The 14,422-nt window shown below is 37.2% G+C and overlaps 1 pseudogene; it reads right to left on the bottom strand.

Annotated features, from left to right (window-relative positions):
• Nucleotides 1-1,335: 1,335 nt before the first annotated feature.
• LOC127413007 (myotubularin-related protein 7-like) lies at nt 1,336-13,609 on the bottom strand (annotated as a pseudogene).
• Between the last annotated feature and the right edge of the window lie 813 nt (nt 13,610-14,422).

The raw sequence follows: 14,422 nt of genomic DNA, 5'->3' as shown, positions 1-14,422 counted from the left end.
TGCCCCCCAGGGATGTGTGCTCTCCCCACCACTCTTCTCCCTTTATACCAACAACTGCACCGCCAAGGACCCCTCTGTCAAGCTCCTGAAATTTGCAGATGACACTCCTGTCATCGTTGCATCATCGTCAAGATGACAATGAGTCTGCACACAGAAGGGAGGTTGAAAGGCTGGCTCACTGGTGCAGTCAAAACAACCTATAGCTGAACACGCTCAAAACCGTGGAGATGATTATGGACTTTGGGAGGAACACCCCAGCATCGACCCCATTCACCATTCTGAACGGCACTGTGGCAGCAGTAAACTCATTCAGGTTCCTGGGCTCTACCATCTCACAGGACCTGAAGTAGGAGACCCACATTGACTCCATTGTGAAAAAGGACCAGCAGAGGTTGTACTTCCTTCACCAGCTGAGGAAGTTCAACCTGCCACAGGCGCTGCTGATACAGTTCAACTCAGCAGTCATTGAGTCTGTCCTCTGCACTTCAATAATTGTCTGGTTTGGTTCAGCTACTAAATCGGACATCAAAAGACTAAAGTCATCAAAACTATGGAATAACATAAATGGAACTATGGGAATTATGTTGTGACTAAACAAAATCCAAAATAAATCAAAACTGTGTTATATTTTAGCATCTTCAAAGTAATCACCCTTTGCCTAGAATTTGCAGACATGTACTCTTGACATTTTCTCAGCCAACTTCTTGAGGTATCAACCTGGGATGCTTTTTAAACAGTATTGAAGGAGTTCCATCTATGATGGGCACTTATTGGCTGCTTTTCTTTATTATTTGGTCCAAGTCATCAATTGAAAAAAAAAAATTTTTTTTAATTTGTTTATTTTTTATTTGTTTAGTTCTATAATGATTATGAGATCATGAGAAACATTTCAGTCAAGTGTTTCAAATCTTTTGACCGATAGTGTATATTTATTGTGTATTTCTCTCTCTCTCTCTCTCTCTCTCTCTCTCTCTCTCTCTCTCTCTCTATATATATATATTAGATTTTCTATTCACTTTTTATTTTTATTCTATTTTTATTTTTTATTATTATCTCTGTCTTGTTGTTGTATTGTTTGTGCACTGGAAGCTTCTGTCACCAAGACAAATTCCTTGTATGTGTAAGTATACTTGGCAATAAAGCTCATTCTGATTCTGATTCTGATATATATATATATATATATATATATATATATATATATATATATATATATATATATATATATATATATAATAAAACATCACACATTACATAGTCCACCTGCAATACACATTCAGAGCTTCTACAGTGCAACACGAGAAACATGTCCACATTGTCCAATATCTTTGCATAATTTGAAATTCCCACCCTCTCATCCTGATCGCATAGGCACTTTGAAAATCCTCTAGCTTTCTCTTTTCACAATGGGTGTTGCATTTGTCTCATCTGAGTCATGATCCTTCACACTGCCCTCACTCGGCAGGGAATCTTCACCAGAGGAATGACAGCTGAAATCAGCCACTCCCAACTTCTGGTCTCTATTATAAACATCTGAACTTTATGGTCTGTTTAGAAACAGTAGCTCTGCACTTTCTCCCTACCTCTGTTGGAGGTTGAAACCGTTGGGAGCCTAGGTATCCACCAATGTAATCCTGAGGTGTACTGGCCAGGCTTATATATGAAGAAGAGGCCCAAAGGGTCTGTTTGTTATTCAACACCCCCTTCTGCATGTAAAGGGTTTTTGCACTCACCTTATCCAGGATAGCCAGATTCTGCAAAGAGAAAAGAGTTTACCACTACAGCTGAAATGGCATTAATATAATGTATGTATTAACGAAAACAGTTTTCACACTTTAAAGGAGATTAAGAGCTAAATTAATTCTATCTTCTCATAGAGAGCGAGTTCTTTTTCAAGTTGTTGTGTTACTTCTTTTACTTCTTTTTGGGTGTAGCTCACAATCAAATCGATTATACAAACTTCTCCAGTATTTGAACACATAATCGACAAATTGTTTTTGTAGCTAAACATATTAAAGGAATTGTTCAAACAGACATGAAAATTCTCATGACAGAATATTAATTTTTGGGAGCACTATGCCATTAACAGTGAAATAAAAAGCATTCTATGTGACAGTTAAAATTCAGTTATATAAGTGGCACTTTAGGACCTACAAAATCACATTCAACCCTTTCACATTCATACATACTGTAATTTGGCTGCTAACTAGGATAGAATTGGGACCAATGTGAGCAACTGTGAGTGGAAAAGGGAATCAAAACCTCTTACAGGAAATATGTGTTAACAGCAAGGTTCGTTTTGGTTAAAATTGTGAAAGACCAAGACATAGACTGTTTAACATGCTCTGACATATTTTAAACAGTAGGGGGCAGTACTGGGCCTCATTAACCCCCGAGTCTGTCTGTGCTCGGACCTGAACAGAGGGTTCATGAAGTCCAGCTTGTTCTCCCATAAATGAGGCCATTTGAAAGGCGTTTTCTGTTGAATTCTTTGGAAAAAAAAAACACATTAAATAAATCTAGTAGGTGCAGATAATATTAATCCCTGTAATACCATCCTACACAAAACACTAAAAAAATGTTTTTCATGTCATCAGCTACACAGGATAATTACTACAGTCCACTCTTTTCCTTCTGGCTATTACAAATGAAGTTGCCATAGTGACAGGAATAGATGTGGTTGTGGATGCTGATAAGAAACCTCTTATTGTACTCAGAAGAACATGGAAACTGTTGCATAAGCTGCCACACACATTCCAGGAACTGATCAATGACAGGTGACACTTCCTTGGCTTCACCATCAAGATGATTGTATCTAAAAGACAGAACAAGACCCATCAAACAGTAAACCGCAAACAGTCTGACTGGTTCACTGCAATGATGCACTCAGAAACAGAATTTGTAATCATATGCATGAACTAAATTTTTTAATTTTCTGAAGACAATGTGAAGGGTGCTTGCTTGAACAGAAGTTACCACCATAATACTACAGTGTTAAGAATTGATGTCAGGGTGTTGCTAAAGTGTTCACAATGTTTTTAAGCATGTTGCTGTGCAGTTGCTAGGATGTTCTGAGTGATTGCTAGGGCACAGCGTATGGTTGCATACTAGACCATGTCAAATAAAAGGCTTAAAGGTATAGTTTACCCTGAAATTTAAATTCTCTCATCATTTACTATTTGCTATCCCAGATGTGTATGCCTTTCTTTTTCTGCAAAACACAACTGAAGATTTTTAGAAGAATGTCTCAGCTCTGTTGGTCCATACAATGCAAGTGAATGGTGACCTTTCAAGCTCCAAAAGTCACATAAAGGCAGTTAAAAGTAATCTATATAACTGCAGTGGTTAAATTCATATCTTCATAAGCGATATGATAGATGTGGGTGAGAAACAGTTAAATATTTAAGTCCTTTTTTACTATAAATCTCCACTTTCACTTTCACATTCTGAAAGTGAAAGTGCAGATCTATAGTAAAAAAAAGCATTGAAATATTGATCTGTTTCTCACCAAAAGTGATTGCATCACTTCAGAAGACATATATTAAACCACTGGAGTCATTGTAGCAAAGGTTCATATTTGGATCAAAGGAGGAAGCGGGAGCCAGGTGAACAATCCAATGTAAGTCACTTTTAATCACAACATTTTTCATTATACACAAACTTTGCTTTTTAGCATAATAAAATAAACACACAAAGATATGCTTTTCAGCAGTCACTTTAAAGATTTTCTTTTCAGCAGTCACTTTCACTCAGCTATGTCCTCTCTCTCTGGACTGGGCCGTCTTTTATCTCCCCCGACTCTCATTGTGAACATAGAAATGGTAGTTGGTCACAATTCATCTCAGGTGGTTGTCCTTACCACTTTCTCACTCCCCTGACTGGCGCTCGACCACGCCCTCACCTCCACAGTCATATATATTACTTTTATGCTGCCTTTATTTGATTTTGGAGATTCAAAATTCTGGTCACCATTCACTTGCATTGTGAGGACCTACAGAGGTGAAATATTCTTCTAAAAATGTGTTTGTGATAGGGCAGAAGAAAAGTCATACACATCTGCGATGGCAAGAGGGTGAGTAAATGATGAGAGAATTGTAATTTTTGGGTGAACTATTCCTTTAAACATGTGTATACATGCACTACATACGGACATTTTTGGCCGGTGTTCCTTGACTGGCTGTTTTTTCAGCATCTCGCCACTTTTGGCGACTTTGTCAACTTTTAAAAGCACATCTTGAGAGACACCTGCGATATGTGCAAGTGTTACATGTGCATTGCATCTAGCTTTTTTAGTGCAACAATGCGTTCAGTCTGGACGGTCCCTAAAAAGTTAGCTGATGTTTGCACTGCAGCAGTATCTCAGAAAAACATGTATACAAAAAATTTAAGGCTAACCTTTGTGAAAACTTGTGTCCAAATAAAACCCAGTCTTTCTCAATCAGCACCTACACACAAAGCTTGAAAAAAGTTAAAGTATGGTTTTCCTAACAAACAGTATAAAAAATGGGTCACGTATTCATTATATGCAATAATGCAATGCATGTACATGTAGAATCGATGTTATGGGATTCCCACTCTTTCTAGTGTATCAGGAAATGAAATACTTCTCAAGATGGTGTTCCCATACAGAGCTAATCTGCGCTACAAGGTACATTCTCATTTTCATTTTTGAGGGCCAGTTTCTAAGAAGCAGTTGATGATTCTCCAAAACTGCTATTGAATGAAACCTCTCCAGCAGAGATCAAGCCTCCCTCCAGCAGAGATCCAGCCAGTCAGTCTTTAGGATTAAATGAGTAAGAGCCACATGGGCAGCTTGTCAAATATGCCTGAATCTTCTAACACAGTGAACTCTGTGACTGGTAAATGGTAGTTTCTGAATAAAATTTCAATAACTGGAGTAAAGTCAATTGTGCAATTCAAAAAAACATGAATGTTGATGCAAACAAATGATGCAGGACCTTTTCCTAAAATGAACTCACTTTTCTGAGCCATTTTGTGCAATAACTTTTATCCAACTGGTGTCAATGTGATTTTTTTAAGTGGTCAAGTTAAAACAGGTGTCCTAGCAGAATAATCATAGGTGTACAGTAGTTCATCACATTCACTACAGACATGTACCACCAAGTTTGACAACCAGCAAGTGTCCAAATACCTTTTGCCTTCATTTTGAACAGTTTATCTCGTTTTATCATTTGAAACCTAACAAACATCTTTTTGCTTGCTAAGTCTGCTTGTGTTATCTTTCTTTAAAATAAATGCAAATTGGTTTCATATTATGTTATTTAACACAATAATATTTCTACATTTCAGTGTGGCTAATGTTAGAGGTGGCTCAAATTAGAGGTAGAGCGATATATTTTGGGTTTATCGATTAATCAGTGCCGATAGTTGCTTTTTGGAACTATCTGTTATCGGCAAAAATCAACACTGATAGAGGTGAAATAAAAACAATAACTGACACCTCGTGGGGATTTTCTGTATCTAAATCTTTCATCAGTGGCAGTATTCATCCATATTTCTTTCCTTACTTCAGTGCATATTTTGATTTAGATTTTGATTTGATAAATCAAGTGTTCTACATTGAAGTAAGGGCATGCAAATAACAATGTGACTACATGGAAACGTGCTCAGTCACCACATACATCATTTCCAACTTCATATCTTGTGAATAATAATGATTAAAAAAAAGCATATCTGGTGAAATATATACACTGGTGGCCAAAAGTTTGGAATTTTGTACAGAGTTTGCTCTTATGGAAAGAAATTGGTACTTTTATTCACCAAAGTGGCATTCAACTGATCACAATGTATAGTCAGGACATTAATAACGTGAAAAATTACTATTACAATTTGAAAAAAAAAAAAAATGTCAGAACTTCTTAAACTACATAAAAAAAATCTTCCATGTACAGCAATGACAGCTTTGCAGATCCTTGGCATTCTAGCTGCCAGTCTGTCCAGATACCCAGGTGACATTTCACCCCACGCTTCCTGTAGCACTTGCCATAGATGTGGCTGTCTTGTCGGGCACTTCTCACCCACCTTACAGTCTAGCTGATCCCACAAAAGCTCAATGGTTGTTAAGATCCATAACACTCTTTTCCAATTATCTGTTGTCCAATGTCTGTGTTTCTTTACCCACTCTAACCTTATCTTTTCATTTTTTCTGTTTCAAAAGTGGCTTTTTCTTTGCAATTCTTCCCATAAGGCCTGCACCCCTGAGTCTTCTCTTTACTGTTGTACATGAAACTGGTGTTGAGCGGGTAGAATTCAATGAAGCTGTCAGCTGAGGACATGTGATGCATCTATTTCTCAAACTAGAGACTCTGATGTACTTATCCTCTTGTTTAGTTGTACATCTGGCCTTCCACATCTCTTCCAAGTTTCTAGAGAAAGCTGTTTCTTTTTTGCCATATTTGACCTAATATTGACCTTAAGACATGCCAGTCTATTGCATACTGTGGCAACTCAAAAACAAACACAAAGACAATCTTAAGCTTCATTTAATGAACCAAATAGCTTTCAGCTGTGTTTGATATAATGGCAAGTGATTTTCTAGTACCAAATTAGCAATTTAACATGAGTACTCAAGGATAAGATTTTTGAGTGATGGCTGCAGAAATGGGACCTGTCTAGGTTTGATCAAAAATGACTTTTTCCAAATAGTGATGATGCTGTTTTTTTTTTTTTTTTTTTCTTTTTTACATCAGTAAATTACATAATTTTTTACATCCTGACTATACTTTGTGATCAGCTGAATGCCACTTTGGTGAATTAAAGTACCAATTTCCTTCCGAAACAGCGAAATCTGTACATTATTCCAAACTTTAGGTCACCAGAGTATATACAAAATCTTTAATCTGGTGAATATGGGCAACAAAAAGCTTAATTTGGTAAATACTTAAATATACGTAGAACACTGTAATGGAGCCAAGTCTCAATTTCGAGTTCAGAAAGAAGTACGTGTATTTTGTGCGTGTTTATAATTAAAGGTCTTGCGTTATGTTTTTGGTTGCACAATACACTGCATCTGGGATTTTATTAATTTTGGACTCTTGCAGCCTCTATGTCTGTGGCCGTTTAACATTCTATAAATTGATTTGAAAAGCTATTGGCTGATTCATTTGTTATCAGCGTTTTCTACCACCTTAGTTATCGGTATAGGCAAAATCCATTATCGGTTGACCTCTTGTTCAAATACTCTTTGGAGCCACTGTATAAAAAAAATACAAATAAAAAAATAAAAGTGTATAACATATAGTAGTAGTTGTATACCATTAGTCCCTTGAGGGTCTTGTAGTAGGGGTCCAGAAGCACACTGTCCACAGAGCACACCTGAGCCATCCTATCCCAGCCATCAGAAAAATACACTGAACCACTCCTCTGCCACAGCCTGTTTGTGTGAGAGCATGCAATCAGTACCAAAGATCACGCATTGACCATAGAACTCTCAAAGTGATCTTTACCTTTGATATAAAGATTCCAGCCTCCAAGATTGATCTGATGTGTTTCAATCAGTTGTAAATTTCAAACCCCAAGAGAAATTCTCCCATGGATGGAGATCGCAGAGCAGAAACAAAAAAAATCCAACATGATACAGACAATGGGCAATTGCAATGGGGGCAAAACACTCTAAACTAAATTTTTATTCAGCTTTTCTCAGGCAGAAAACAAACTTTACTTTCACTTTGTGAATACATACATATATATATACATACACACACACACACACAAATATATATATATATATATTTATTTATTTTTATTTTTTTTTAAAGTCCAGTATTTTTCTTATGCATTCTAGAGTTTTGATATCTTTTAATTTAAACTAAAGTTTATGAATCATGAAGAAAAACGGTAAAATTTTGTATTTTGTAAATATTCAGTTTGTTATATCTTTCAGAGACAATGATGAAAACCAGGAGCAGTATTGAGAATTTACAACAGGAAACTGATATGAGAAATGTTTTTGTATATCCTTAGTTTTGACCACAAATGACCTCCTCTTTAAATTGGTCAATATTTATTTTGGCTTTGCTTAGAAAGCTGGTGAATCATATGTATAACCAAAGTTTTAGCGTTCTCTTTATTTGTGTTACTTAAAATATACAGTACTGAAAAATTGGCATTTGTTTGAGAGGTCAAAAGTGTTCTTGATGACAGATTAATCTGATAGCTCATCAATTATTATGACAACCAAATAAATCTGTATTTCTAGAAGTAGCATTCTGTCTTGTCCCACAAACCAACATAAACATTCAATATGAGTACTATACTATAAGCCTTGCTGTATGTAAACAGTTCAAATGTGATAAGAGAGTTTTTAGGGGCTGGTAACGCCCTATGAGAATACTCCAGATGAGAGCTCAAGCCAAACATTGACAAACTCATTCAATCTTGGTGGCAGCAATGAAACTAACAGTGTTTTAAGGAAACTGCCATTTTTGGAAGGAATGAACTGTGCAGTAACAAGAACTCAAATGGCCACATAGTCTCTGCTAGAAGGCTAATCTCTGATTATTCAACCTGATGACTCCCTAGTGCTTTGTAGGTCAAAAAGCTATCACACCCAGTACTGCTATTATTTCTTCAACACTGGAGGATATCATTCTCACGCCCTCCTTATCTCAAATGGGGGGAAAGGGTCCCCAATCATTAAGTCAACAAAACAAAAATAGGCAAGGAATAAAAGCCAGATGGATTCAAAGCACCCCTACAACACTGTCTGCTTTGCCAAGAAACCCTCCTGTGGTATTACCTAGGGATTAATTGCAAATATCTTTATCATAGTCGATAAAACACTAAGTGGTCTCAAGTCGTGATACTCCAAATTCAGTTCAAAGAGGACTATGGGAAAATCTCAGAAAAACTGAAGGGGAGCTGCTATATACTGGTTCAAGCTAGTCTAAGAGAAGGGGTTTGCCAAAAGTAGGTGGACACCCATGCACCCCACAATATAAGTATGTTGAATATTTAATTTCAAAACCATGGGGATTAATAAGGAGTTGGTCCTCACTCCTCCCTTTGCTGCTATAACAGCTTCCACTCTTCTGGGAATGGTTTCTATTAGATATTGGACCATGGCTGTGGGGATTTGCTCCCATTCAGATACAAGAACATCAGTTAGGTCAGTTGTTGATGTTGGGCGATGGGCTTGCAGTTGGCTTTCCAATTCATCCCAAATGTGCCAAATGGGATTCAGGTAAGCTTTGAGCAAGCCAGTCAAATTCTTCCACACCAGACTTAGTAAGCCATTTCTTTATGGACCTCGCTTTGTGCACAGGGGCATTGCCATGCTGGAACAGAAAAGGTATGCCCCATTCTACAGAAAGTTTTAGCTAAGGAATTTCATGGGTGCATGCTTGATTTTATGCACCTGTATTAATGGGTGTAAAAATGGGTGTCAACATACTTTTGTCCATGTAGTATACAATACTAAAGATGTGGTTATTATGGTGAACTTCTTGCTTAATAAAATGGAGATATAGGTAAGAAAATACCCTCTATCTTTTTCTGCTGATTGTTCCTCATCACATGGATGTTTTGGAAAAACTGGAATTTTATGTTGCAGTAGTTGTCCTCATTTTCATTGCCTTTGCCTGCAGCCCGGTTTGCCATTGCATTAATCTGGGAATACATGCAAGTTTTGAAAAAATCTCACAAAACCACATAGGCCATAGTGTCTTTCATATTTTTAAATTCTGATAACAGGTCAATATACAGATATTAAGTGGACTCAGCTTCAGTCTAGTGTCCACAACATACATGAATCTGCAGCCAGGATTGGCCTTCATGATGGCCTGCATCATTTGTTCATCCTCCAGGCCGCGAGCACTGAAGCCAGAGAGAGGCTGACTGCTGCAACATATCACTAGAAAGATAAATTTTTTATGGATGAGTTGGGCTGGATAGAGAGGAAATGCAGCCAACAAATACGTAGCCTACATGGGAACTACTTCAGTATTGTTTAAAAAGCATCTCAGGTGGATACCCCATAAAGTTGGTTGAGAGAATGTGAAGAGCTGTAATCTAGACAAAGGGTGGTTACTTTGAAGAAGCTAAAATATAATATAGATTTGAACTGTTTAACATCTTTGTGTTTCAACATAATTCCCATAATACCTTCTGTGTTATTTAATAGTTTTGATAACTTCACTATTATTCTAAAATGTGGAAAATAGTAATACTAAAGTATTACTAAAGAGAAGGCATGTCCAAACATTTGACTGGTTGTGCATGTATTTGCATATGTTTAAATATTTCATCATAGTGTCCATCATCCAAAATTCTTCTCAGTCTAGGAATAATGCAAGATCTTTCCACCCCCATGCCACAAAATCAATAAAAGCAGATCCCACTGTCCTCTCAGTGGAATGGGCTCCACTTCATGAGAATTTGGCCCTGTCCTCATAAAATTCTAAAGGCTGAGTTTGCAATATTACATTTTTAGTCATTGCTCTGATCATATTTAGGGGTTAAGAAGGATGAAAATGGGCAGATATTAAAATATAACTGACCCCTTTGAGTCCCACCACCATGATCATCATGTGGAAGTCACACACTAGCTTCTCCATGTGGTTTGAATTCATGTGTCCAAAAGTAAACACAGAGACTCCAAGGGGAATATCTGACCTCAATTAAATACATTTACCAGAGAGGCAAACCCACAAGGGTGAAGAAAGAGCTTGACCTAGCTTTTAAAATACCCATTAATGTTGTTGTAATTCATAAATCAGGCATATGCTGCATGACACATTTAGTCTCTTGCCATAGTAAATGTACAGTTTAGTGTTTAACTGAATGCAAGTTGCTGTTATGACAAGCTGGAAAAAATCCATGTACATTGTTGGCAAAGAAATCATATCAAGCTGGAGTTTGGAGCTAAAACAAGCTGCATCACATAAACATGGTTCTTCAGAAATTGAGTGTTTTTATAAAAAGTCTCAAGAACACAATGTACATGAACCTTGAATTTGCCTCCTACTTCTGATGACAGATTATTTGGCAAGCAGAGAGTTGCAGGACAGGAAAAAATTCTCCACAGCCTCATTAAAAAGGGCAGATGAATTTTGAGGCTGTAGAGAGTTAGACTCACATGGTTTTCTTTGCAGTAGTATGACAACGTGGGAAATCGACCTCTGCTACGAAACTTGGAGCTGCCTGCGATGACAGGGAGGGTGACTGATTTAGGCACAAACAGATCATCTGGATAAGTATCACACACCTGTGTCAAGAGAAGACAAGTTACACATAAAAACATATTCTTTATATCAGTATACTTGTATACTAATAGAATATCCACTGAACATCGAGTCAGTCTGGGAATTCATGAAGAGACAGAAGCAACTGAGACAGCCTAAATAGATAGAAGAACTGTGGCGAATTCTCCAAGAATGTTGGAACATCCTATCTGCCAACAACCAAGAAAAACTGTGTCCTGGTGTACCAAGGAGAACTGGTGCTGTTTTGAAGGCAAATGTGATCACACAAAATATTGATTTAGTTTTCGTATGTTTACTGGACTTTGCATAAAGTTAATTGATAAATGAAAACTATTTATGGAATTATTTTTTGAAGACATCCTCACTATGCAACATTTTTCACAAGTGCCTAAAACTTTTGCACAGTACTGTAGGTATTTGGGTTATGTACTATCTCTGTACTCTCGGTTGATGAGGGTAGCATGCCATAGTTTATTTGAAAGTCCCATTTGACTGTACTCTGCCTTCAGATCTAAAAAATTCCCATGAATGCTCTCATTCAGCTTTGTCAACATTAGAATTGTAAGAAAAGCAATACAATTCCTTGTAATTTTCTGCAAGACAGGAAAAACACATGAGAAGAATGTCCTGAATGAAATTAATGAATCTTGCAAATATACAAAAAGTTGTGAAAAAAACAACAAAAAAACAAAAACAAAACAACAACAACAACAAAACATATGAAATAAAATGAATAAGTGATATTTAGTGAGATATAAGATTCTGTATTATTTGTAGGTCACTAATCAAAGAAGCTAATTTGTGACACTGATCATGCTAACTTTTGTACTAAAGGTCAGATTTCCTTGCTTCCACTGAAGCACAATAAATGTTCTTTGGAGCGTCATGCTGGAATAACATTGAATCGTCAGGTTTTGCACAATCTTAGGGAGTCCATGCCGGCTCAAATGCATGCTGTCACTACAACAGAACTCATGTAAATATCTCAGTTCAAAATGATGCCAAAATGTATACTAGTTGACATTACAAAGCCCACCTGGCTCGGAGAGACATATGAGTAAAATGAACACATCATGGCAGTAGTTCTCTTGAGGAATGATAAACTGTATGAGCTGAAAGTTCTTCAGTGGATCAATAAAGGGTACCCACTCTGAGATGCTTTCTGCTTTACCACATTATTCACTAAACTGTGCAGAACCTGTGATTAAAAAAATGTAGTGCCAATATTGTTAGTATAACAATTACATCCAAATGACTTCTGAATTTGATTACATACCAGTAATGTCAAAAGATGTTTATACATCTGACAGAGCACTTACCCACAGCTCATTTCTGATCCCAGATCCTTTACCTACAAATATTGTATGTAGCTGTCAGATACAGTGCACCCACTTGGGTTCTTCGAGAGGAGCTTCTGTCCACTAACCAGACATTTTCAATCTGCAAAATATAACCAAAATATAACCAGTGAAACTATTATTCACTCTAAAGTAAGTATCACACCACAAACATACTGTAAGATCCTCCAGTGAGTTTTGGGCTACTTGTCGTAACTGTGCATTATATGTGGTTTTGCATAATATATGCATTAAATTACAAATTGTAATATTAGTAAACAACCCTCTGGCCTGAAGTGATATGTCTGAATAATCTAATAACAGTTACACACAATAGCAAAACTCAAAATGATCAATCTGATTTAGGGTTTTCAATCTTTTTTTTTTTCTCCCCTTTTCTCCCCAGTTTGGAATGCCCAATTCCCAATGCGCTCTAAATCCTCATGGTGGTGTAGTGACTTGCCTCAATCCGGGTGGCAGAGGACGAATCTTAGTTGCCTCCTTGTCTGAGACCATCAGTCTGCGCATCTTATCACGTGGCTTGTTGAGCGCGTTACCGCAGAGACCTAGCGTGTGCGGAGGCTTCACGCTATTCTCCGCGGCAACCACGCACAACTCACCACGCGCCCCACCGAGAGCAAGAACCACATTATAGTGACCACGAGGAGGTTACCCCATGTGACTCTACCTTCCCTAGCAACCGGGCCAATTTGGTTGCTTAGGAGGCCTGGCTGGAATTCAATCTTTTTCTTTTAAATATTAAGAAACTGGTCAGATGTAAGGTATTACTTTTATATTATTTTTTCTCCTTGCACATGACATGACGACACTACGGCTACACCAACGGTCAGTATTAACACAATGATGAGTTTTCACTGACACTTATGAATGAATGCATTCAGATTTTATAAATCCCAGATTGTTATTGTCGAGCATATGGAGGAGATGCATGGAGCTATAAAATACATGATATCAAAAGAGATTTTATTTTATGAATATTGTATCTGTGGATGGATGCTGGACATTTACCATTGGCATTCTGATGTGCTCCATCCCTGGTGACCAAGCCTCTGAAGCGAGCACAATTTATCAGCGTAATGAAATAACACTAAGCGTCATACTGAAGGTGTATTCTTGAGTTAATTTGAACACATTATTTAAGAGTATGATAAAAACGCAAAACTGCTTTCAATCCTGGTTGAAACGGATGCACATGACTCCTGTTTTTTGTAGTGATTCACCATACAGTATCAGTGCTGCTGTTCCTCGACACCGCTGCATGATCCTAAAGCCAACGAGTTGAATGTTGAAACGTAAGCCACAACATGTATATTTTGGATAAGCAAAGCCTATTGATATTGTTTATACGTAGGTAAGCAAGGGCATGTGTCAGAGAGTAAATGTCACAGACTGTGTCACTTAAACAAACAACACTTTATTGAGATTGAAACTGGTAGAGTGTCCATTTTCTAGAAAGGATAGGCCTACACATACACCTAAGAAACCTTAGCTTTTCTCTTCATAATATACTCACATGTGAAGTAGGAGAATACTTTTGAACAAAGAAAGCAAACTATAACACTAGTTTATCTGTAACCAATTTATCTGTTTATTGATGCAGTCAACCATTTCTTCTAACCTGACCACTACTTGACGTTTTGTCATTTAAATGTATATTAAATGCTCGTCATGTAACAATGCAAATGAATGGTGGCCAGAACTCTGAAGGTCCAAAAATGCACACAAAGGCAGCATAAAAGTAATCCATAACACTCTAGTGGTTAATTCATATCTTCAGAAGCAATATGATAGGTGTGGTTGAGAAACAGATCAATAATGAAGTCCTTTTTTACTATAAATTATCCT

This window comes from Myxocyprinus asiaticus, chromosome 22 (assembly GCF_019703515.2).
Source record: "Myxocyprinus asiaticus isolate MX2 ecotype Aquarium Trade chromosome 22, UBuf_Myxa_2, whole genome shotgun sequence".
In the NCBI taxonomy this organism is placed as follows: domain Eukaryota; kingdom Metazoa; phylum Chordata; class Actinopteri; order Cypriniformes; family Catostomidae; genus Myxocyprinus; species Myxocyprinus asiaticus.
Note: the sequence above shows the minus strand (reverse complement) of the source record. Positions and strands in the feature narration are given on the sequence as shown.